The following is a 22,291-nucleotide window of genomic DNA, read 5'->3' as shown; positions in this document are numbered from 1 at the left end:
ATTTGTGGATAGTTGTTGTCTGAATCCAACCATGATGTCTGGATAGAGTTCCTTACTTTCCAAGTATCCGTTGAGCCTGTTCTGTATGACGTGCCGCATGAGTTTACCTACACAAGAGGTCAAGGATATTGGCCAAAGGTTCTATAGTTAGAGTTAGGATGAGTACTACAGCTGCTCTCTTCCACTTCCCGGGTATCTCCCCTCGCTCCCAACACGTTTGCATGAATGCCGTTAGTTGCTGGAGGGAGTTGTCATCGAGGTTTCTAAGCATCTCCTTGTTGATCCCATCTGGGCCAGCCACGTTTTTTTTCCTCTGAGCTTTTTTAAGGCAGCTTGGACCTCCCTTATTGTTATTGCTTGGTCTAGCTCTCGTTATTTTCGCCGCTATAGTCGGGGAATGTTTCGGTATTTGTTTCCCCTATGTATCTCTCTTTTATCTGGTTGATCATATTCTCCTCCGACCCCTGGAAATTGTGCGTTAGTCTGAATTTTTCTCCTCGTCTTAGCTTTGGTATTGTCTGGGTCCTGCAGGTGTCTCAATAGTTGCCAGGTGGTGACGGAGCCTAATTGTCCGTCTAGTTAATCGCAGATGTTGTTTCAGTGTTGTCTGTTTAGTCTTTGGGGATGGCTCTCAATTTGTTTGTTGAGAGCCGCTCTACTCCGCAGGTTACGGCTGCCCCTTCTTTGGGCGAACTGGGTTTCTGCCTCCTTTTTCTTTTGCCACAGCTGTCTTCTAATTCTATTACCTCCTCAGCCTCTTTGCACGCCTGCTTGATGCCGTTGATCCATTCATTTATATCGGTGACCCCCCCCCCCCCCCCGTTGTCGTTGCAAGATTGCCAATGGATGGATTTCGGTGTTTTCCTCTCGCGTTTGATTTTGACATCGTGTTGGCCAACGATCTCTAGGGTTCTGGGATCGCTGCCTCGGTTCTCGCTCGTGTTGGGCTATGTAGCCTCAACGTCCGCTCCGATCATGGCCAGGTCGGGGGTGGTGTATGACACGCTGTTGCCCTGCCTGGTCGGTTCGAGTGGATCGTTGAGGAGTTTTAATTTCACTGCGTCATGGCGCCCCAGAATTCCCTTTCATTTATCTGGGAGTGGTTGTATCCCCATGCTTGGTGTGGCGCTATAAAATACCCTACTATGACGAGACGCTGTTGCCGTTTTGACAGTGCTTGCGCTTTGACAAAGAGTTCCCTGAAGCCGCAGTGTTTCCTTAGGTTAGGACAGCTGTAGACGTTCAGGACTAGCAGGCTCCGTTGTTTTCTCCTGTGTCGTATAATCTCCGTTAACAAGTACTCAATATGCGTGCATCCTACCTCATGCTGCATGACAGTGATATTTCTCTTCACCAGGGTAGCAGTCTGAGCGTTTGGCGACCGGCCCCTAGGTACGTTTTGTATCCGCTCGGTTTAGCGTCATTTCCACACACTTGCAGCGCGATGATGTCGCAGGGTAGGATTGGAGAATGTTTCTTTTTTTTATGAAGCCCCTACAGTTCCAGTTCCATATTGTGTTTGCCCTAGAGCACTGCACGGGCCGATTTTTGCCGGGCCCGTTTTTACATTGGGCGGCCCGCCTGAGCCCAATCAAAACCTCTATGGCGAGACCCGGGCATGGCCCGGGCCCGGAAATATTCTACGTTACCCGCCCGGCCCGGCCCGCCACCCCTTTACCTTAGGCCCGAGCCCGGCTCGAAACCGGCCCGAACCCGGCCCGAGACCAAAAAATACACGTTTTTCAGAGTTGAGAGGCCCGAGAATAACTCGCTGCACGTTACATGCGCACCACCAGAAAGCCCGAGCCCGGCCCGGGCTCAGGTCAAAAAGCACACGCCGTGCCCGAGCCTGACCCGAGCCCGTGAACAAACTGCTCTTCCCGGCCTGGCCCGGCCCACGGGCCGGGCCGGGCCCGGGCTTTCGGGTAAGCCCGAGCCCGTGCAGTGCTCTAGTTTGCCCTAGTGTTGAGTCTGGCCATGCTTCAACCACAGAAGGATTTGATTTTGCTGTTCTGCCAATTGGTCCATTCTAGTTACCATTGGGGTGACTAGTTGCCTGAGCTGGGCTGAGAGCTGGTCTATCGTCTCCGCGTTACGCTGGGTGGCTATGACTACCTGTTATACCTCTTTGAGTTGCTGCATGCATAACTCAAGTTTGTCTGCCCTGCCCTCGGCCTTCTCAAGGCCCGAGACGGTCTTTTTAACTCGCTTTTTCATTGGCGTTGCAGCCACCTCTGGCCCGGTTTCGGACGGCTTATCGTCCATGGCCTCCTGAGGAGCTTCCGGGTGTCTGGGTTGAGCTTTGAGCTCATTGTTCTCCCTTTGCAGCTCGATAACCTGATTACGGAGCCTCGGCATCTGAGCTTGTGTTTGCTCCTGGTAAAGCTTCCATTGCTCCTGTTGCTGTTTCATCATTTCTTGTTGTTGTTACATTTGCCCTTTGAGCTCCCTCACTATGTCTGAGTCAAGGAAATAACCCGCTTCCCAGACTACCTTTTCGGTGGGCGGTGCCCCTTTCTTTTTGGGCGTAGTGGTGATAGCCTGCTGTGGTAGCCTCGGGGAGGACGTGGACCGGAGTCGCTCCTTGCTCGTGTCCCGCGTCTTGCTGTCGTCCCGCCTGCTGCGATGTTCTGGTAGTTTCTTCTCCTCCTCCTCATGTGGCTGGAGCTTCTCGCATTGTCGATTCTTAACGGTGTTGGAGTTCTGAAGATATTATTGCAGGTTTTGTCGCCGGTGGGGTGGCTTGCCGCACAGCTTGCAGGTACGACAGCAGTCATGTCGATCGGATGGGGACGCCGAACCCGTGCACTTCTCCTCCTTGGTCTCGCATACGTTAGATCGGCGTCCCAGGTCACCGCACTTGTAGCATACGTCGTACTTTTTCTTGTACAGCTAACAGTTCAGGATGGTTCCTAGGCATTTGATTTTACTCGGTACCTCCTAAGTGGTGAATGTGAGAATGATGGTCTTGCTCTGTTCTAGTCGTCTGATCTCCAGCACCTTGGGATTCTCTTTATGTTCTGCTATCCCCTGCTTGATGCTTTGCAGTGAGGTGTTGAGTCGTATTCCGTGGATGACTCCTCTCGAGAAGTCGTCGGGTACTGCCAGGTGAACGATCATCCCGTGCACTTTCCCTTCAATGTTCAGGTGTGTGAGGCGTAGGAGCCTGTCTCTTGCCTCCATGCTGGGGGCGCAGAAGACAAAAATTTCTTGCTTCTCGTTCTTGATAAGCTGGCCGGCCTTGCTCCATTCAATCTTCGCACTGATATGTATAGCTTTGGTAAGGATCGGTCCACCGTAGTGTTTCAATACCATGCCTCTCTTTGGGGCAGAAAATAATTCTCCAGCCATGCTCGGGAAGCTTGACTTGGTTCGAGGTGATCGATTTCACCGCTTGCTGTTTGCCGTCGGACTTCGGCCATAGTGGTGGGGTTTCGATCACTTTCACCTCTGCTGAGGCGAGCTTGGCTTTCCGTGCCTATTTCTCCGCGAGGTTACATTTTTTGAGTACTGTGATCCAATCTGTGGCGTCGAGCTCACCTTTTTCGGCGTTGCGACCTTGCACGGTGATATTCATACCGCGTGTAGGCTGCCGCACGGCGGACGCGGCGGCACAGGGGGCCTCGTTAAGCCTTAGCCCTCGTTAGGCCTAGTGGCTGGTGACTCTCAACTTTTGACTCTCAAATGCCGAAAAATCTATTTACGGACAAGAATCTGGTCTCCACAGAGTCCTCTCAACTTCTGATTGACGTTTTCAGCCAGCTCTGATCAATACGAAAAAATATGACGCTCGAAATCACTGCAGGAAGACGAAGCCGACGTGACACACGTCCGCTCGCCACGGCCCCCTTGCGGCGTTCAGCCGAAGCGGAGAAAAACAATTGAAATAATGCTCGGCAAAGATCACACAACCGAACTGCGGCCGGCATGTGCCGGCCACAGTTCGGCACAGGCCAGCTGTGAGGGGGAAAGAAAAGTGAAAGGCAAAATAAGAGAACGAAAAGAAAGAAAACGTCGCCACCGAGCGTTGCTCTGGTGGCGGAGGAAGAGGAAAGTCTGCGCCGGCCGGAAAGCAGACAAACCTGGCGTAAGCTGGCAGACGAGGCGGTTGTTTTTGGCGGCAATTATCGGTATATTTTTGTACAGGCGACATTATGCGACTATGTTCGTGTTGAGAAGTCATCTGGCCGCGTCGATGAACGCTCTCGGTGATGCAGTGATGTTTAATTTCACCGATTATACCGGAAGTTGCAAGAAGCCAGTACAACATCGACAACTCGTGGGAGTTCGACGGCCACACAAGGCCGATCAGCGGCGGCTGGCCGCCATGTGCGCTGGATCGACGGGAGCAGGAGTGCATGTTGTATAGCTGTGAATCTGTGTCAATTCAGGAAGTCGATTTTTGCTTCCCATATGCTAAGCTGACTAGGTGCTTCATTTCTTCCATTGCATAATTTTGAGACAGCAGATAACGAATCTCGGTGATTTAAACACCTTAACGCGTAGTCCTAATTCGGACACGCGCATTGAAGTTATGGCGTATGAAATAGCTGTAACTGCAGGCGCAGTTTCGTTTCTGCTTCCTCCGATTCCATTATTGCTGGCGATATTTTCTTGCATAGCCAGGTGTTCTTTGGTTGAAATTTTCATTAGGGCATGTGTTTATAGGGCCGCAAGTAATTGCGTGTAGCGTTCTAAACATGAATTAGAAAATTTTTTATCTCCTTCTTTTACTTTGGAATAAAATTCCTTGCATTTCGGAGTTTAGGCTTGTCGAATGATGGCTTTATTTTGAACAATTTTCTGGTGTGTGTGTCGCATATTCCGCTGTGTAGGTTTCTGGCATGCCTGTGAACGTGTTGAGTTCACTGGAAGTTAAATCCCAATTTTGCTCGAAGCTTGCATGACGCGAAAATAATCAGGAACTCGGACGACGCAGCAGCTCCGAAGTGTCGGTTGGCGCTAGAAACAACATTTACCACAATATATCTTGGAGATTAGCAGTACACTCGTCCCATGTAGAAGGTTTCGCGAAGTTCTATGCCACTGTCTAAATTTCAACTGCGCGACATTTCACGTCGAGTATAGCAGTTTCATATTTTATTGCAGACTGAAAAAAAAGCCGGGTGATCCCACGCCCTGTGGGAATTGATGTTATGCAAAGCAGTGTGTGGGGAACCTACCAAGTTAACGAAACGACCATGAGGGCACCAAGACGTAGGCGGCTCTTTTATAACCAAAATGACACGTATGTGATGACATTCATGTCATGAGTCCTCAGGAGTCCCTTTAGCTACACCTAAGAGACCTTAAGGCGAAAGCCTTAGTCTTGCTTATGACTATAACTTTGACCATCAATAAACCTTTAGCTTTTTCCTTTGCTTAGTCATGGTCATGACTATGAGTTCTACCACAATCCTTAAGTGTTCCCTTTACTTAGTGCCACGTCCGAAGCCATTTCAGTGGTTTTAGAGTGTTAATCGTTTTTCGCTTAGCCATTGTCATTTTTGCAGAGTCGTGCTCATGACTATGACTTCTACCACAATCCTTTAGTGTTTCCTTCACTTAGTACCCACGTCCGAACCCATTTCAATGGCTTTGGAGTGTTAATCTTTTTTGCTAAGTCATTATTATTTTTTCTCAGTCATGGGCATGATTATGACTTCTATCATCATCCTTTAGTGTTTCCTTCACTTAGTACCCACGTCAGAACCCATTCCAGTGGTTTTTGAGTGTTAATCTTTGTTTCGCTGAGTCATCAATTTTGCTCAGTCCTGGTCATGACTATAACTACTATCCAACATCCTTGAGTGTTTTCTTTATGTAGTACTCACGTCCGATCTAATTTCAGTGGCTTTTGAGCATTGATATTTTTTTCGCTCAGTTATTGGGATTTTTGCTCATTCATGCGGATGTCTATATGATTTCTACCATCATCCTTTAGTATTTCCTTAACTTAGTACCCACGTGAGAACCCATTTCTGTGGCTTTTGAGCGTTCATCTTTTTTCGCTGAGTCATTGTCATTTATGCTGAGTCATGCTCATGACTATGACTTCTACCACCATCATTTAGTGTTTCCTTCACTTAGTACACACGTCCGAACCCATTGCAGTGATTTTTGATTGTTAATCTTTTTCGCTGGGTCATTTTCATGACCTACATAACACGCATGCCATTTATGTCATGACCTATCACTAATACTCCATCTCACAAGCTGTTGTCAGCACTACCGAAGTTACGAGGCGCACATAGGCAATATCCTTGCGCAGTGATATATAGTTCCGGGAGCAGTTGGCTAATTTTAACACGATAGTGTTTAGGGCCTCATGTCGCAGAAAGTCCGGCGTCGGCAGCCGACGTGTGATCGCGGGTGGCGGAGAAAATCATCCAACCACATCGACCGCGCATGTCCTCCACGTGGTGCAAGGTTTTGGTGAACAAAAATTGAATTTCTCACAATGAAATCCATCAGCAAAATGGTAAAGTACGAATTTACCATTCAGCGTGGGATTCGCCGTCGGATTGTTTATCAATCGGCGTCAGATTGTAATTTTAGTGTACGATAAAACCTAATTTTGCTACGAGGAAACTCAAACACGAACCCCTTTTCCAGCATTTATTCCAGACCTGTGCGCGTCGGGGCAATAGCGAACAATTTATAAAATAATAAAAAAGGTGCTAGGGCCTTCACATTTTAATATAAGACCACTTATATTAACCCTGGAAAAACGTCTTTCCAGCATTGGATTGCAGTATAAAAGTGAAGCTGACTTTATGGGGATCAGTGTAAGCTTGGTCTTTGTAAGCTGGCGTTCCCATGTTCAGTGTTGCAGTAAATGAAGCCTACTTGCCCTATGCGAACGATGCGATGCGACACTAGAGAGTGTTTTTTTTTTTGCTCGCTACAAAAAATGGTACCGCGATACGTGACATGTTAGGACCTTTGCGCATGCGCGTCGTATACCGAGAATTACTGTGGCAGTCACCGCCGGTAACCGTAATGGCCACCCTAACCGTCATCACTTATAGAAACATGGCAGCACCCATACAGCGCCAACCACCCGCTTCGATCCGAATTCGCGCTTTTTACTGGCTATCCACCCTGTCAGCAAGAAACAAGGGGCAAAATTCATCACCGCTAAGTTTCATCTCAATTTGAGGTCAAATTATTAGGTATGTTTTGTCGCAATTATCGAGATCGGCTGTTTATTTTCACGCTGCTAGGACTGCAGACATGCACCGAGCAGTAAAACTGGCTTGACTTCTGATTAGCAGATGGCACCACAGCATTAGCATTGGTGATGCGTTGACGATGCCTAATGCTATAAAAGCCTAATTGGTCACTGCAGCATTAATTTACTACCCCGCTCTAGCATGGCACGTGATGGTGGTGGCGAGGAAACTCAAAGTAGACGCGGAGCAGAAGCTGTGCCACAGGTGAACATTTGTGAGAGCTCTCGTCCTTACTACTTGCCAAGGAGGCTGCAAGGTAACTGCAGGAAAAGCGTACAGGTGAAGCAAATCCCCGCTGCCCCACGCATGTAAATAAAGCTGATGGTTATGGCGTCAAAACATTTTTTGCGTCCATCCACCAACCATGGAGCATAAACAGGATGACAAGTAGACGCTGAGCAGATGACGTGGCACGGATGAGCACATCTCGAGGAGCATTCGGCCTTCTTATTGGCCATGGATTCATGTAGCTTCCACAGTACCGACAACAGCTTGTGAGATGGAGCATAAGTTCTTCATACACTTTTGTCATACTATGCCAATTTTGGTACCTCCAGGTTAACGAAGCGACCATGAGAGCACCGAGACGTAGGCGGCTGTTTCATGGCCTACATGGCACGCATGTCATGACAGTCAGGTTATGACATATCATTTATGTTCGTCATATACTCTTGTCATAGTATGCCAATTTTAGTTCAGATTTAGTAGAGATGGACTTTTGTGGTAATAATGCCAGTGAAATTTCTAATACAATGATGTAACTTCAAAATTCGGATACATCCACATGTCGTTCATAATCTCTTATGAGTTATGCAGATGTGAAGTGTGTGATATAGAATTTTCTGCTTTATGGAGTAAATCATTGACACCTGGTTTTATAATACTGACACGTGCTCTTGGACGGAGGAAGAAAGATAGGAAGGCAGGCAGGTTAACCAGTACAAATAGAAGCGACCTACTCTGGGCTGTGTAAATAGGGTATGAAGGGAATGAAAAGAAAAAGAAGCGCCGAGATTTAAAATAAAAAGGAATAGAATGTGTGCATATCAATGCGATGCTGTGCACTACAGTAACAACCCTCATGTCATGTAGCATGTCAACGCAAGGGAATTGAGCACAGTCTGAACATGGTTCTCGCACAACAAGGTGCAATTAAGCGCGGTCGAGTTTGTTTTTCTATCCACACCACAATGAGGGCAGTCAAATAAAACACCCCGGTTCCTTATCATGCAGCCTCAGAAGTTTACGGTTAACATTGAGAACTGTCTCGTAAAAGATCACCACAAAAATTAGCCTCGAATTATTGAACAAAACATAGCCCTGACAGAGCCAAGGTGAAACAGTTTGTGGGATTGCCTAACATTGAATGGAATTTCTTTTTCCTTCCAGGTATTTCGGTCGCCTAGAGGTCCAGGAGTCATCAGGACAAATAACTCTGAACACATACGAAGTATATCTAAAATGTTTGTTATGACGAAGCAATTATGTCAAAATGAAACACATATTTGAAAGTGCTCTTTTGCTCTTATTAGCAACATATACATAAAAAAACTTCATTTAGATCTGTGTTCACCCAAAGACTGCGGCAGGTATACAGAGTGTGCTCCGCAGGACCAAATACTTTGTATGATGCTTGGCTCCTAGAAGAGTTCTTCAATTCATATACGTACATTCTCATGCAGCACTTTCATTCTTTCTTCTTTATGCTAGTCATGAAAAGCTATTTTTTTCATTAAAGCTGCGAGCACTTAGCTGTCTGAATTCCTCATTAGATAACTTACGTATAGAAAATGTGACCTTGCAGTAAGTTTAGAACATATGTGTGTTCTGTTCCTGATGTTGTACATATCTGCTATATTACATAATTTTGTTTATAAACGAAACTTTTTTCAATGAACGAGAACAGCGAGCGGAGCCGCAGGTGTTGTCATTCGTTGCGCAATCCGGAGGGGAGAGGAGCGTCGGAGAGGAGAGGATGAATGCCGAGAGGAGAGATGAGACAAGGAGCGGAGAGGAGGGGGAGGAAGATGAGCATGCGTAGTAGGGGTGTGGACGCCCGGCGGAGGATGGATGGATGGATGGAGGGAGGGAGGGAGGGAGGGAGTGACACAGCCCAGAGCATAAGATGCTTCGCATCTAAAAACTTATGCTTTTAATAACTTTGTATATGGGGCACAATGGATATGACGAAGGAGAGGCATTAAATTAATGTACATGATACGTAAATCGGAATTCAATCTCTCCTTCGAGATAATCAGGTATGCAAGCGTGTAGTCAATCTCACCTGCTTGCAGCCACTTCAGGCCACACCTTGCTTTACCTGACACAGAACAATAGCGTCGTGCCTGCTTAACACAGCGCGTACACTTTATTTGATACAGTCTGCACGGTGTTTTACAGCGCAGCCGTTAGAACCTCGCTATAGTGATCATTCCGTCGTCCGCAGCTTCGTCGACCTGGGGGTGGTGGTGGTGAGAAACATTTATTTGCTGTATTTACAAGTGAGAGATAGGGACGGCCTTAAGGGCCGACCCTTTAGAAACTCTAGGAGGAGTACTTAGTCCGGGACCCCTGTGGCTTCCGCAGCGGCGCGTGTCCTGGCCCTCTAAGGTCGAGCAGCCGAGCAGGGCAGCCTCCCAGCTCTCTCGGGTACGAGGGGATTGGCGGGACCGCCGGGTTTGAGGTACATGCCCACACCATGTGGAAAGGATCCGCGAACGGATGATCACAGTGCGGGCATTACCCGGAGAAGGCCGGATTGAAATGCTTGAGTATCGCCGGGCACAATATTGTCTTGGTGTATAGACGTAAGAGCCAGCGCTCCTCCGTCTTAGTCAGGCCCGGTGCCGGTGGCGGAAAACGGAGCCTATTCGTTTTGTACATATCCGTGATGTCTCGAAAGGAAGTTACCGGATTAGGTTCTGGAACGTCAGGCGATGGAGGGTGAGGCGGGTCCCGGGAATTAGGCACTCGGGCTGAGGCATCGGCAGCCCGTTACCACCTAGCCCTGCGTGGGCCGGAGTCCAGATGACGACACGTGGATTTGGGCGGTCTAAATATTCACAGCGCTTGAGGATATGAGCGGCACGAATATTGATGCGACCTTTAGTAAGATTTTGACATGCACTCCGCGAATCCGTGATGATAATCCGAGATGCGGGGTCCGCAGCGGCGAGGGCTATGGCGACTTCCTCCGCATGAGTAATGTCCCGCGCTCGAATGGTGAGCCCTTGAACGGGTACGTTTTGATGGACTACGGCTGCCGTGTACCACCCGCCGTGGTGAGGGCCAGACGCGTCCATGTAGAAGACTCCAGGGCGGGACCCATAGCGTCCCTGCAAGGCGATAACCCGCGCAGTTCGCCTGCCTTCGTAATTCCCCTAGCCATGTTGTAGGGCAGAGGCTGGATGATAAAAGCACCACGCCAGTCCTCAGGGATTGTGGTTCGCTCTTCTGTCTGATAATTGAAAGAGATATGGAGGCGGTGTATGAGGTTTCTCCCAGCGTGTGACTTAGTAAGTCGCAGGTACTAGTTGTTGAGGTGGGCCTCTTTGAGCTTCCCATACGTGTTGGTCTTGCCCAAGTCAGCAAGACGCTGGTTAGACGTCGAGATCGGGATGTGTAGGGCGCGTTTGTAGATTTTGCGGAGAATTCATTCTAGCATGTTCTCATCGCAGTTGCGCCAACGCAGGTAGGGTGTCGAATAGAGGATTCGACTGGTCACGAAAGCGTTGGCGAGGCGCAGAGCATCGTGACTCATAAGACCCCCCCGCTTGTTCAAGACCCGGCGGACCATGCGGCCCACCTGATCCTCGACCGTACATAACTTGCGCAGGGTTGTATCGACTTTTCGACTCCTGTGTATGAAGAGCCCCAGGATGCGGATTTCGTCGCGTTCCGGGATAGGCCCGGTATGCAGTGAGAGTACAATTTGAGTTGTGTGTTTTGGTTTGGGGCGAAGATGCGCGTACTCTGATTTAGTAGGCGAGCATTCGAGACCGCAACGTCGGGCGTAGTCATCCACGATTGATGCTGCTTGTTGCAGGCAGGCCTCAATACTACCAAGGGAACCGTCGGTTGCCCACAGAGTGATGTCGTCGGCGTACACAGTGTGCTGCACTCCTGGGACATCCTTTAGCAATGGAGGGAGGTGAGCCATGGCGAGATTGAACAGGAGAGGAGAGACGACCGCTCCTTGTGGTGTTCCTCGTGTACCCTGAGGGTACGGGCCATGCTCCCTGTCTTGAATGCGGAGGTATGCCTGCCGTTCCATCAGGAACTGACAGACGTACTTGAAAGCATTATGACCACAGTCCGTTTGGGACAGGTGGGTGAGAATGATGTCGGGAGTGACGTTATCGAAAGCTCCCTTGAGATCTAATGCGAGGACTACCTTGTCGTCACTGGGATGTTCAATCGGTTCTATAACATCACAATGGAGTTGCAGGAGGATGTCCTGAGCAGAGCGATGTGGACGAAAGCCATACATAGTGTCGGCAAAGGTGTGGCGGGCCTTGAGGTAATCGGAGAGCCTATCTCTAAAGATTGTTTCCATAAGCTTCCCCACACACGAGGTTAAGGAAATGGGTCTGAGATTTTCGATGTTTATAAACTTGCCCCGTTTGGGAATGAAAGTGACTAAGGCCGTTTTCCAATCAATCGGTAGTGGCTCGCGCTCCTCCCAGATTTCATTGAAGTAGTCGAGGAGGTGAAGATATGCTGGGTATGGGAGGTTGGCTAGAAGCTTAACAGTCACTCGATCCCGACCCGGTGCCGTTCCTCGCTTCATTTTGGACAGGACCGCCTTCAGATCGTGGAGTTGAAAACAACGATCGAAGTATGCGTTCTAAGAGCCTGCATAGGAGTACGCCAGGATAAGGGAGTCCTGTTGGCTGCAGAAATATATATCTCTAAGAGCCTGTGCTAGTTTATCCACGTCACTCGCGATAGGCGTAAAACGCGCGTTGAAGATGTTTTTGCGTTTCTGTGCGCGTTTGGCTAGGGCGATGAGGGCCCTGAAGAGATGCCACGTGTTGCGGTTTGACATCTGCTTGGCGGCAGTGTTAAAGCATTCTACCCAATTAGAGTCAGCGAGCTGGGCCGCTTCCTGGGTGAAGGCTGTGATGCGGATTTTGAGCTGACGATTATGGTTTTGTCGGCGCCATCGACGGACAAGGCTATGGCGAGCCTCCCACAGATGAAGTAGATGGTTATCCACCGCCGTCGTGGCGTCTGAAAGCTGAACCGTCTGCTCGGTTTGATGAAGTGACGTCACGAGGTGCTGACACCAAGTGGCGTAGCCCTGGTGAGCTATGGAAGTCGGATTCGTGTAATCCGTACGGAATTTGGTCCAGTCTGAAAGTTTCGCTTGGGGGTGGGGACGGGTAAGGGGGTGCGTTTGGATTGTGAAGAGAAGAATGCCGTGGTCACTGCTGAGGGTTACCTCGGTATTGAACCACTCTGCATGTCTGATGTTCTTGGTGAGTGTGAGATCGGGACATGTGTCTCGATTCACGGAGTTACCAATGCGGGTCGGGTGGGCAGGGTCCGTTTGGATGGTGAGGCCCATGGTGGAAATAAGCTCCGCCAGTTTCCTACCACGTCGTTTCTCCTCACGGTAACCCCAGTGGGGACTAGGGGCATTAAAATCGCCTGCTATCGTCGGCGTAAGTAACGTTAGGCTGTTTAGGTGAACTGTAGACGTTGATGATGTGTATGGACGGGTCTTGCTTCCTAAGCGGCAGGAGAGTCACCATAACACACGAGTAAAGCGGATCGCAGTCGAGATACACCGAATTGGCGCTGTAATTTCGATGCACGCATAGTGCGGTTTGCATATCCCTTTGGTACACTGTATAATTTGTGAGGGCGATGTGCTCGCCCGGCTCCTGAAGAGCCACTACCGCGGGCAGATGTGCATAGCTTTCCAAGTGGAGCTGGAGAGCAGCCGGCTTAGTGCGTGCTTTACATCCCCGGCAGTTCCATTGTAGGATTGTAAATGGATCCGAATTTGCGCGGCCGCGGCGCGAACTAGAGCCGTTGCCCGCCATCGTGGGAGCTAAAAGTTTGGGGGGCCTCCAGGAGAACAGAGAGGTCCATAGGGGCTCCGCTGCTCGATCCGGTGCTTACATCCGAGGTCGCGATCGAAACTTTGGACTGTCTGTCAACTGCGGCCACATGGGGGGGGGGGGGAGGAGTCGGCGTGCTTGTGACCTAGATATCCGTTTAAGTTTGGGGCGGAGGGTGCTGAAAGTGTGTTGGGGCAACTGGGCAACTATCATGCCCGGGATGCGGTCGACAACGGTTTGGCGGGCGGTGGCCAATTTGTCCTCAATCGTGGTCTCTATGGATGCCGCATGGGCCTCTAAGCTGCTAACACGCGCCTCAATCGGGGCGAGGAGTGCTGTGGTGTCCCTCTGTTCAGAGGGGGCACTATCCATCGCCTCAGGCGCCTGCCCGGACGGTGTCGGGTTAGCTGAGGGCAAGCGGTTCGCGAGCGCCTCCACCGCCTGCGTTAACGAGGCAACCTGGGCCTGTAGCTGACGGATTGCAATTTGTACCCGGGTAGGAGTGGAAGGAGTTGGCGGCTTGAGGTGAGGGATCGCGGATGGTGGGGGCGGAGAGGCTGCCCCGCCCGAGCCACTCACCTGGGATCCTTGCCGGACGTGGGCAGCCCACGAGAGATACCCCTGGGCAGTAGGTTTGGGTTCAGATGACGGCGGGTGCGGTTTGGGTGAGGTGGGCGAAACCTGCCTCGTAGTGAACTTCCTGGTTGTCGGTCCATCCGGAGTTTGGCCTCGGAGGGAAGGCCTGATAGCCCCCGCGTCAGGGTGCGGGGGTGGGGTAGGGTTGGTGGCAGGGGGCTGAGCCCTCTGCGGCGAAACCCGAGGGCCCGTCTTCCTCGGTTTCCGTGATTGTCGACGTTTTCGCTTCTTGGGGCCGGCTTTACCTTCCGTTGGATGAGTGGGTGATTTTGGTGGCGGCGTCCTGTAGCGCTCCTTACAGCACCAGTCCGAGGTGACGTGGGGTCCGGCACATAGAGCGCACCTGGGCGTACACTCGTGAGGGGCGCGGGCACCATCCGTGAGCAGCACCGCTTTTGCGCAGATGCCGCAGAGGTCTGGTTTGGGGCCGGGACAGGCGTCGGGCCGATGCCCAACGCAACCGCACCGACCGTAGGCTGGTACAGTTTTCTCGTACGGCTGCACCGGCATCAGCAGGGCGTCGTAAGAGACGTACCTGTACTTCACCTTGCCGGAAAAGGTGAGACGCACCTTATTGAAGGTACCCAATCCCCGGACGTGTAAGATTTCGCCTTCAGGTCAGCAGAGAGTTTCACGAAGAGTGGCTTCGGTGTCGGAGCTGCGCACCGTCACTACTCCATAACAGGAGTCTTGAGTGTCCGCACGCAGGTACCCGAACAGGGGCACTGGTCCGACGGGTGAGGGAACTGCAAATTCACCGATAAATTTGTCCGCTATTTGCGGGTTCGAAGTGTAAGTCAAAATGAGATTTTGTTCCCGCACCATCACAACTGTGACCAGCCGAGTCGCGGTCGCTCCAAGGTGGGCGATGAGCGCGCGACCAGCCCCGTTTTCAGGGAAAATGGTGGCGAGGGATAAATGTGTCTGGGGTTTTAGTACAACGACGAAGTTTGATGTTTTCGGCTTAGGTAGGGGTTGAGGTTGCCACAAAGGCCGCTTCTTCCCCTGCTGCGGGCCCGCGGAGCGCGGCGCAGGCGGCGCGAGAGTTGGGGAGCAGGTACGAGCTTCGGCGTCAGCAGCTGCGTCCGGGGACGCCGCGTTGGCGGAAGCCGCCGTTACTGCGTTGCTCGCTTGGTCTCGGCGAGCGACCGCGGCAGCGAGCGAGGCGCTCTTGAAGGGTTGGGGCAGCTCCGGTCCGCTGTCCGACGACGGGACGGTGGTCCACATCATGCTGTGAGGGTCATATCCAACTTGGGCGTCCGCCACGATTGCGGGCGCGCTGCGGGGCCGGCCGCCCATTTTGCCGGGAGGTGCCATGGCCGTTAGGCCTTGCGGCGTCGCCTCCGGCGTCGAGACGTACATCACCCGTAAAAGAAGTAAAAGTGGGCCACTTGCCGGAATAAGGTATCCATACGAACCGGATCACATTCCGGGGACGGTGGTGAGATTTCCGTGGGGGTCCGAAGAGGTAGCCCGGAGTTCCGATCGAAAATCGACGGAGCCGGTGTGCTGCACGTCCGATCTGGTCGCGCGCTCCGTTCTGGGGGAGAGCTTAGAGAAAGTGAATTCAGAGTCACGGCCGCTACCTTTTTTTATGTAGCGGCCGTGGCAGAATATAAAAATAGCATCGCGCAGCATAGAGGATGCGAGGCTCGAGGAGTGAGGCAGGTGGTAGTGGGGCGCATAGAGCTGCTGCCGACTAAAGTCCCTAAAAAAACGCCGACCGCGTTTGCTCGCATTCGCGCCGAACGCGCCTGGTGTCCGTGACCACTGCTGATGCTTCTGGCGGCGGCTGGGCACGTTTCAACCAGAGAAATGAGGGGAGGGGGGCATTCTGCAATAGTCCACCCACTGGACTGTTTCTTCCGGGTGTCGCCGATTAACTGCACGAGCGAGAAGGACACAGGCTGGACACTCGTCGCTTCCGAATTACTGAGGCGAGAGCTAGGGAAGCTTAAACCAAGCGTCGCAGAAGAGAACATCCCCAGTTTATATTGAGTGAAGCAGAGAGTTCGCGCAGGCGAAGAAGCCCAGGAAAAGTTGGACTAACTGCGTGGTTTGCCACTACTTTACTTGGCTTTCCCCAGCCCCGCTGGTCTCCAGTGTTTGCGATAGCAGACATATTTTTTCTTTGATATTGACATAACCAAAAGTAGTTTGTGCATGAATACGACTCGTCTTCTGCACGGAGAATCACTTGCATTCCAGATAGCAGAAAATTCTCATTGCGGTCGTTCTGATCATACAAATGTAGCTCAAGACACAATGGGCACTTGTGGTTATTCCAGGTTAATTTTCTGTCGCTGATTCGTAGTTTCAACGACAGTCCTGGCGGTAACCTGGTGAGAAGCGTTTCGGCCGCGCCTGTCGCATTCCAACAGGAATGCAAAACGCTTGTGTCATTCTTTCGGTGTGCGTTAAGTAACTCCACTTGGCCACAAATAAGCCGTAGCTCGACATCCCCCCATTCCTCGTAATCCACAGCAGTTCGGGATGCTAGGTCCCGCAATATAAATTCTTTAACCTTGCCTCGATTTTTATTTCCCTTCGTTCTATTAAACTCAACGGCACTACAGGTATGGCCATGGTAGCAGTCGCAACTTCAAATGCGCCTGGCAAGTGAAGAGTGGAAAAAGCGCGAGCCTTTGCAAAGCAGTGAAGCTTCCGATATTTGCAATGCAGTTACGGTAAGCTCACGGGCGGAGTTACCGACGCGCTCTGTTGCTTCGAAATAAACATTGAATCAATAACTAACAGAGCGGAAAAAGGCGCGGTTCGAGAGCACTTTTCTGGTACTCGCAAAAGGTATCCATGTCAGTCTCACGAATAGGGCATCCCTGTTGCGGCCAGTGGAGGTGAATGGAAATATTTATCGGTTCAACAAACTTGAACGGGCCGGCGAAATCCCGCCCGCTTATCCGACGTCTTAGAATACCGAAGCCGTATTGCCGTTATACCTTCGAGGCAGCGGAACAGCGAAACCTTGAAGCAAGTGCAGTTAATTATAGTTGTAGGTGTTCATGTTGGTGGCAGATCAGTTTTAACTGAACCTTGTGAACGAGGTTGAAAGTTTCTCAGACAAAGTGAAGTTCTGGTTGGCCAGCGATTGCAGCGAACAATCCGTAGCATAGGAAATAAAGAGAAAATATTCAAGAACAACATTCGCCCGATGCCAGTGGTTATGGGATCGGCGCCGTCTTAGCGCAATGCCAACACGGACACGACCGCGTTATAGCCTGCGCTAGCCGGCTCCTGACAACCGCAGAGCGCAACTATTCCATTACCGAGCGCGAATGTCTTGCTCTCGTCTGGGCTGTTTCAAAGTTCCGCCCATATTTATATGGCAAGCCCTTCTCAGTAATCACACACCATGATGCGATGTGTTGGCTTTCGTCACTCAGGGATCCTACTGGCCGGCTCATTCGTTGGGCCCTCCGACTACAAGAATAATCCTACACAGTGCGTACAAGTCGGGATGCCAACACCAGGACGCAGATTGCCTCTCTCGCTACCCAGTCTAAGACTCAACCTGTACGTCTGAGCCTGACACCGACGCCTGCGTTCTCTCTGTTTTTCCGCTGGTCCATGTCGCCGACGAGCACGGCCGTGACCCGTCCTTGCGTATCATGATTGACCGCCTGAAATCGCCACTTGCCGGCAGTTCGCTTCGCTTATTCACACTTCAAGATGGCGTACTCTACCGTCACAACGTTCACCCTGACGGCCCTGAATTACTTCTTGTGATCCCTAAACACCTTCGCTCGGCTGTTCTCCACGAACTTCACGACCTCCCCACTGCCGGTATACCTCGGTGTGTCACATACCTACGACCGAATCCGCCGACGCTTCTTTTGGCCAGGGCTGCGTGTGAGAAATGCCAGCGACGCAAGACACCATCGACGCTCCCTGCTGGGTACCTTGAACCAATCGACATTCCCGCGGAGCCATTCTTTCGGCTTGGTTTAAATTTACTTGGTCCTTTTCCTCTTTCTACCTCTGGGAACAGTAGATCACTGTGGCCACAGATTACGCAACAGATTACGACACGTGCTACGCCATCACCCGAGCGCTCCCTACAAGCTGCGCCACAGATGTTGCCGATTTTCTTCTACGCGACGTGATTTTATTACATAGAGCTCCGCGACAACTTCTCACAGACCGTGGCCGGACATTCTTGTTCTAAGTTATCGTGGACATCCTGCAGTCCTGTGCCACGAGGCACAAGCTATCCACGTCATACCATCCGCAAACAAATGGCCTCACGTCTCAATCGCACTCTCACAGACATGCTTGCGAAGTATGTCTCTTCAGACCACACTGACTGGGACCTCGCTGTACCGTTTGTCGCCTTTGCCTATAATTCCTCGCACCACGACACAGCCGGTTGTTCCCCATTTTTCCTTTTGTTCGGCCGAGAACCAGCACTGCCCCTCGACACAACCCTCCCTGTTCACGCGGCACCCACCAGTGAGTACACACTCCATGCCGTCGCCCGCGCTGCCCACGCAAGGGAAATTGCCTGTGACTTCCTTCTGAACTCCCAAGAGAGTCAAAGGCGTTTGTACGACCGGCGACACCGAGACGTGCATTTGCCGCCTGGTTCTTTGGTGCTTCTATGGTCTCCGTCGCGTCAGGTCGGCCTGTCAGAAAAACTGCTGTCTCGTTACACAGGCCCCTACGGAGTGCTTCGTGCCGTGACTCCTGTCACCTACGAGATCGCCCCTGACGCCCCATCTGCTTCGCAGTCCAGCGATATCGTACACGTTACTCGACTGAAGCAGTGTCACCCTCCCAGTGAGGACATTTAGACGCTCCAGGACGTCGCTTCTGCCGCCGGGGTATTATGCTACACGCGTGTGGTATTTGCTTGTTTGAACGAGGCGCGCGGGCGCCATCACTCGAGAAAAGAAGAGGAAGAACGAGCTGCGCTCGCGCGGTGAATCTAACCGGTCAGCGCTGCAACCGCTGTTGTAAATACAGCCTGTAAATAGTTGCTCGTCTTACTGACTCGTCCTTCGCGTAACAATATTTACTATAGCACCAACCACCTAAGCATCGGCAACAGTTACAAAAACTATGTGTGTACCACGCACAATCGCCGACGGTCAACGATCGACATGAAATGACAGCCTTGGAAGCACAAATGTATCTACAAATAGCTATGCGAGTACTCTGCGCCAGCGTGGTGATGTCGTGTAGTGGTTAGTGTGTTTCGTTGCCACACGTTGTACCCGGTTTTGATTCCCAGTGTATTCATGTTAGTGCAATGTACGTCTCCATGCTTGTGTGCTGTGTATTCATAATTTACTATCATGTGGTTTTGTGCTGTATGTATGAAACCGCGCACAGAACTACTCTGGGTGGCACCTTTTTATAGATCATTGATTTTTTTAATAAAATATTCCCATTGTGCCCCATGATTTTGAGCCGTGTAATAATTCTGCCGTTTAGTAAACCGAACAGATTGCATCTGAAATACCGCATAAAAGCTTGGCCGCTTATGGAAGAGCCACATAAAATAGGCCACTTGTAGGCCACTTGTAGGCCACTTGTAATGAGCCATTTATGAGCGTCGAAATTGTGATCTACCTTCCGCATTATATGCGTGGTTTTAAGCCGGTGTTGACTAAATTGTGCCAAATTCATGCTTTTAATTTACATCCTACACGCTGCACAGACTCGAAAACAAATTCGAAGATAGTCCGTTTTCGGGAGTGTTCTATGAAAATAATTCCCGGTTTTCTTCCGTGACCATGTTGTGTAAAAAATTTCCAAGAACGCTGTAATTCGCGCATTCGTACCTCAGTGTTAAGGATTGAAGGACATAAAAGTACTTTGTGAAACTGTTTTATAATGAAAGCACGATGTTAGACAATGTATGAACGCAAAGATTGAAAGAATGCTCGAAACGGTTGATTCTTGGCAGATTTTTATTTCGCACTTGCTTTTCCACCGTTTCGTGAAATTCAAATAGCCCTCACAGGCGAAAAAAAGTATCTGTTCAAAATGTTTGGGAAGAATACTGTGCAAGAAATGCTTATCTACGTGTTACTTGTTTGTAGTTCTTTGAAAGAAATTTATGTTTTTCGAGTGCCACGGTGGGGACAGTTGGCGTGAAATGACCCTTATAGCAATTTGAAAATAGCAAAGAAGCGGCCGAATTCGTTCGTAACGCTGTTTACCATTCAGCGGCACCCTTTGGTAATAATACGTTTGACATAAAGGCTCTCTGGCATCTGCTGGAACTAACACTTCTATAGCGTACGTACTTTTTTGGGAACACGGGGCTCAATTTACTAGTCGCAAATATCAAGCGCGCGAGGCCTTATGCTGCGCCAGCGCTGGCTGTCTCGACCGTTAATGAGTGATTTAGTGTATTCGGATGATATAGGGCAATTTCCCCCCATGAGAGTTACGCTTTATTTATGTTCATTTACTTGTTTGCTATGAGGGCACTCTCGGTTGAGAGCATAGCAGGGGGGCTATACAAAGGACTGCATGGGAGAACCATTGTTTAAAGAGAAACAATCGACATTTCCAGAACATGATCACTGTACACACACACAAGAAAAACTAATCACATCCGCCGGGGTCGGATTAAAGCAATAAATGTGCTCTAAGCAGTTTTTCTTGCAAAAAACACCAACATTGTAAATAAACTTTACCAGCGTACAAGAAAGCGCAATGGGCCCATCACAACGCAAAACATAAGAAAGAAAGACAAATCATCAAGAAAAAGAATGAAAATAACCTTATAGACCAGCATTTGAAGTGAAGCTCACACACAAAAAAATCTCCCCTTCAAAAACATGCGCGCTGTACGGACTAACGAAGCACAACCACCAAGCGAGGATTACATCCCCTCATAAAACAAGAATTGGGCTCATTAAGCAGCTTACCAAGCAAAGATAATCAACGCCGTATCAAACATGGGCAATGTGCAAGCACTATAAGATAATACTGAAAAAAGGAAGAAGAGAGAGACAGGTTTATTTGCAGAAAGACAGAGGTTGGCTTGAGCGTTAGTTTGCTCTGGCATGCTACTCTACACTGGGGAAGGGGGGGGGGGGATAAAAAGAGCGATGAATGATGATGATAAGATTAGCAAGTGCGTATATACATGTCCATCACGTTGAGGTCGTACTAGAGTCGTGCATCGAGTCCAGTGGCTTGAAGGAAGGCTATAGTCGCTTCGATGACCACAGCTGCGCTGTTGGCGTCAGGCCAAGGACCTAATACAATCTCGTCAGATATTGGTCTTTTAGTCACTCGTTGAATAGCAGACATGAGGCTCTGCCGTTCTCGCGCGTACGCTGGGCATGAGCTAAATATGTGCTCAAGTGTTCCGCATAACGCACCGAAGCAGGGCATTCGTGTCTGTTCGTGAGAACGCCATGCTTACTTCTGGCATATTATTTACAGCCCTTTTAGCTTCAGCGTCTGCTTGTCCATTTCCTATCACGCCACAGTGTTCAGGTATCCACTGAAAGGTTACGTGGTGGCCGCTTTTGGTCGCAATGTCGAGAAGCTCTGCGATTTCTAGAGCTAAAATATAATAAGGGCCTTTTATTATAATGCACTCAATGGCTTGAAGAGCGGGTTTGGCGTCGCAAAATAAAATCGATATGCGAGGAGGCTCTCTTGCAAGGAATCGTATTGCCTCGGGGATAGCAACAAGTTCTGCGGCAGTTGAAGTGGACTTGTGGTCTAATTTAAACCGTCGAGTGATGGACATTTGCGGGATGACAAAGGCTGCGGCGGAGGCACATGGGGTAACAGAGCCATCGGTATACACGTGTGAAGTACCACTGTATGCTCTACAAATGTGCGATAGGGTAAGTTGCTCAAGGCCACTGGATGAAACACCGGACTTCCTCGTATTCCGAGGGATTTGAATTTGAACAAGCGATGTAGGCAGGACCCACGGAGGTGCTCTAGGAATGCATGTGCGAAGAGAATCTAAACGGCAGAATGGTCTCATGACGCAATATAGTTGTTGAAAAACTGCAGTTTGGGTATGTGGCAAGGCGTGCTGATAGGGGATGTTGCCTATGTTGGGTCAACAAGCGTAGCTGCACTCGAAGAGGTCCACAAAGCATATATACGTTTGTCGGAGCTAACATGAGATAGATCCAGCCCTGACAGCGTTGAGTATCCGAACTGATTTGTTTATTCTCGCTCTGCACCTGCCGCGCGGTCGAATGCCAACTTCTTCTTCCTTGACGGGCGCCGCATGCGGAGGCGCTACAGGGTCCCCTCCCCCCCTCCCCCCCCCCGTAGAGCGTGAGCCATTGGAGTCTCCCAGTGAACGTGCTTGGATGTTGGCATCCAGGATGGAGATGAAAGCTCCGC

This window comes from Dermacentor silvarum, chromosome 3 (genome assembly GCF_013339745.2).
Source record: "Dermacentor silvarum isolate Dsil-2018 chromosome 3, BIME_Dsil_1.4, whole genome shotgun sequence".
Classification (NCBI taxonomy): domain Eukaryota; kingdom Metazoa; phylum Arthropoda; class Arachnida; order Ixodida; family Ixodidae; genus Dermacentor; species Dermacentor silvarum.
The sequence above is the reverse complement of the archived record's forward strand: the minus strand, read 5'-3'. Positions refer to the sequence as shown.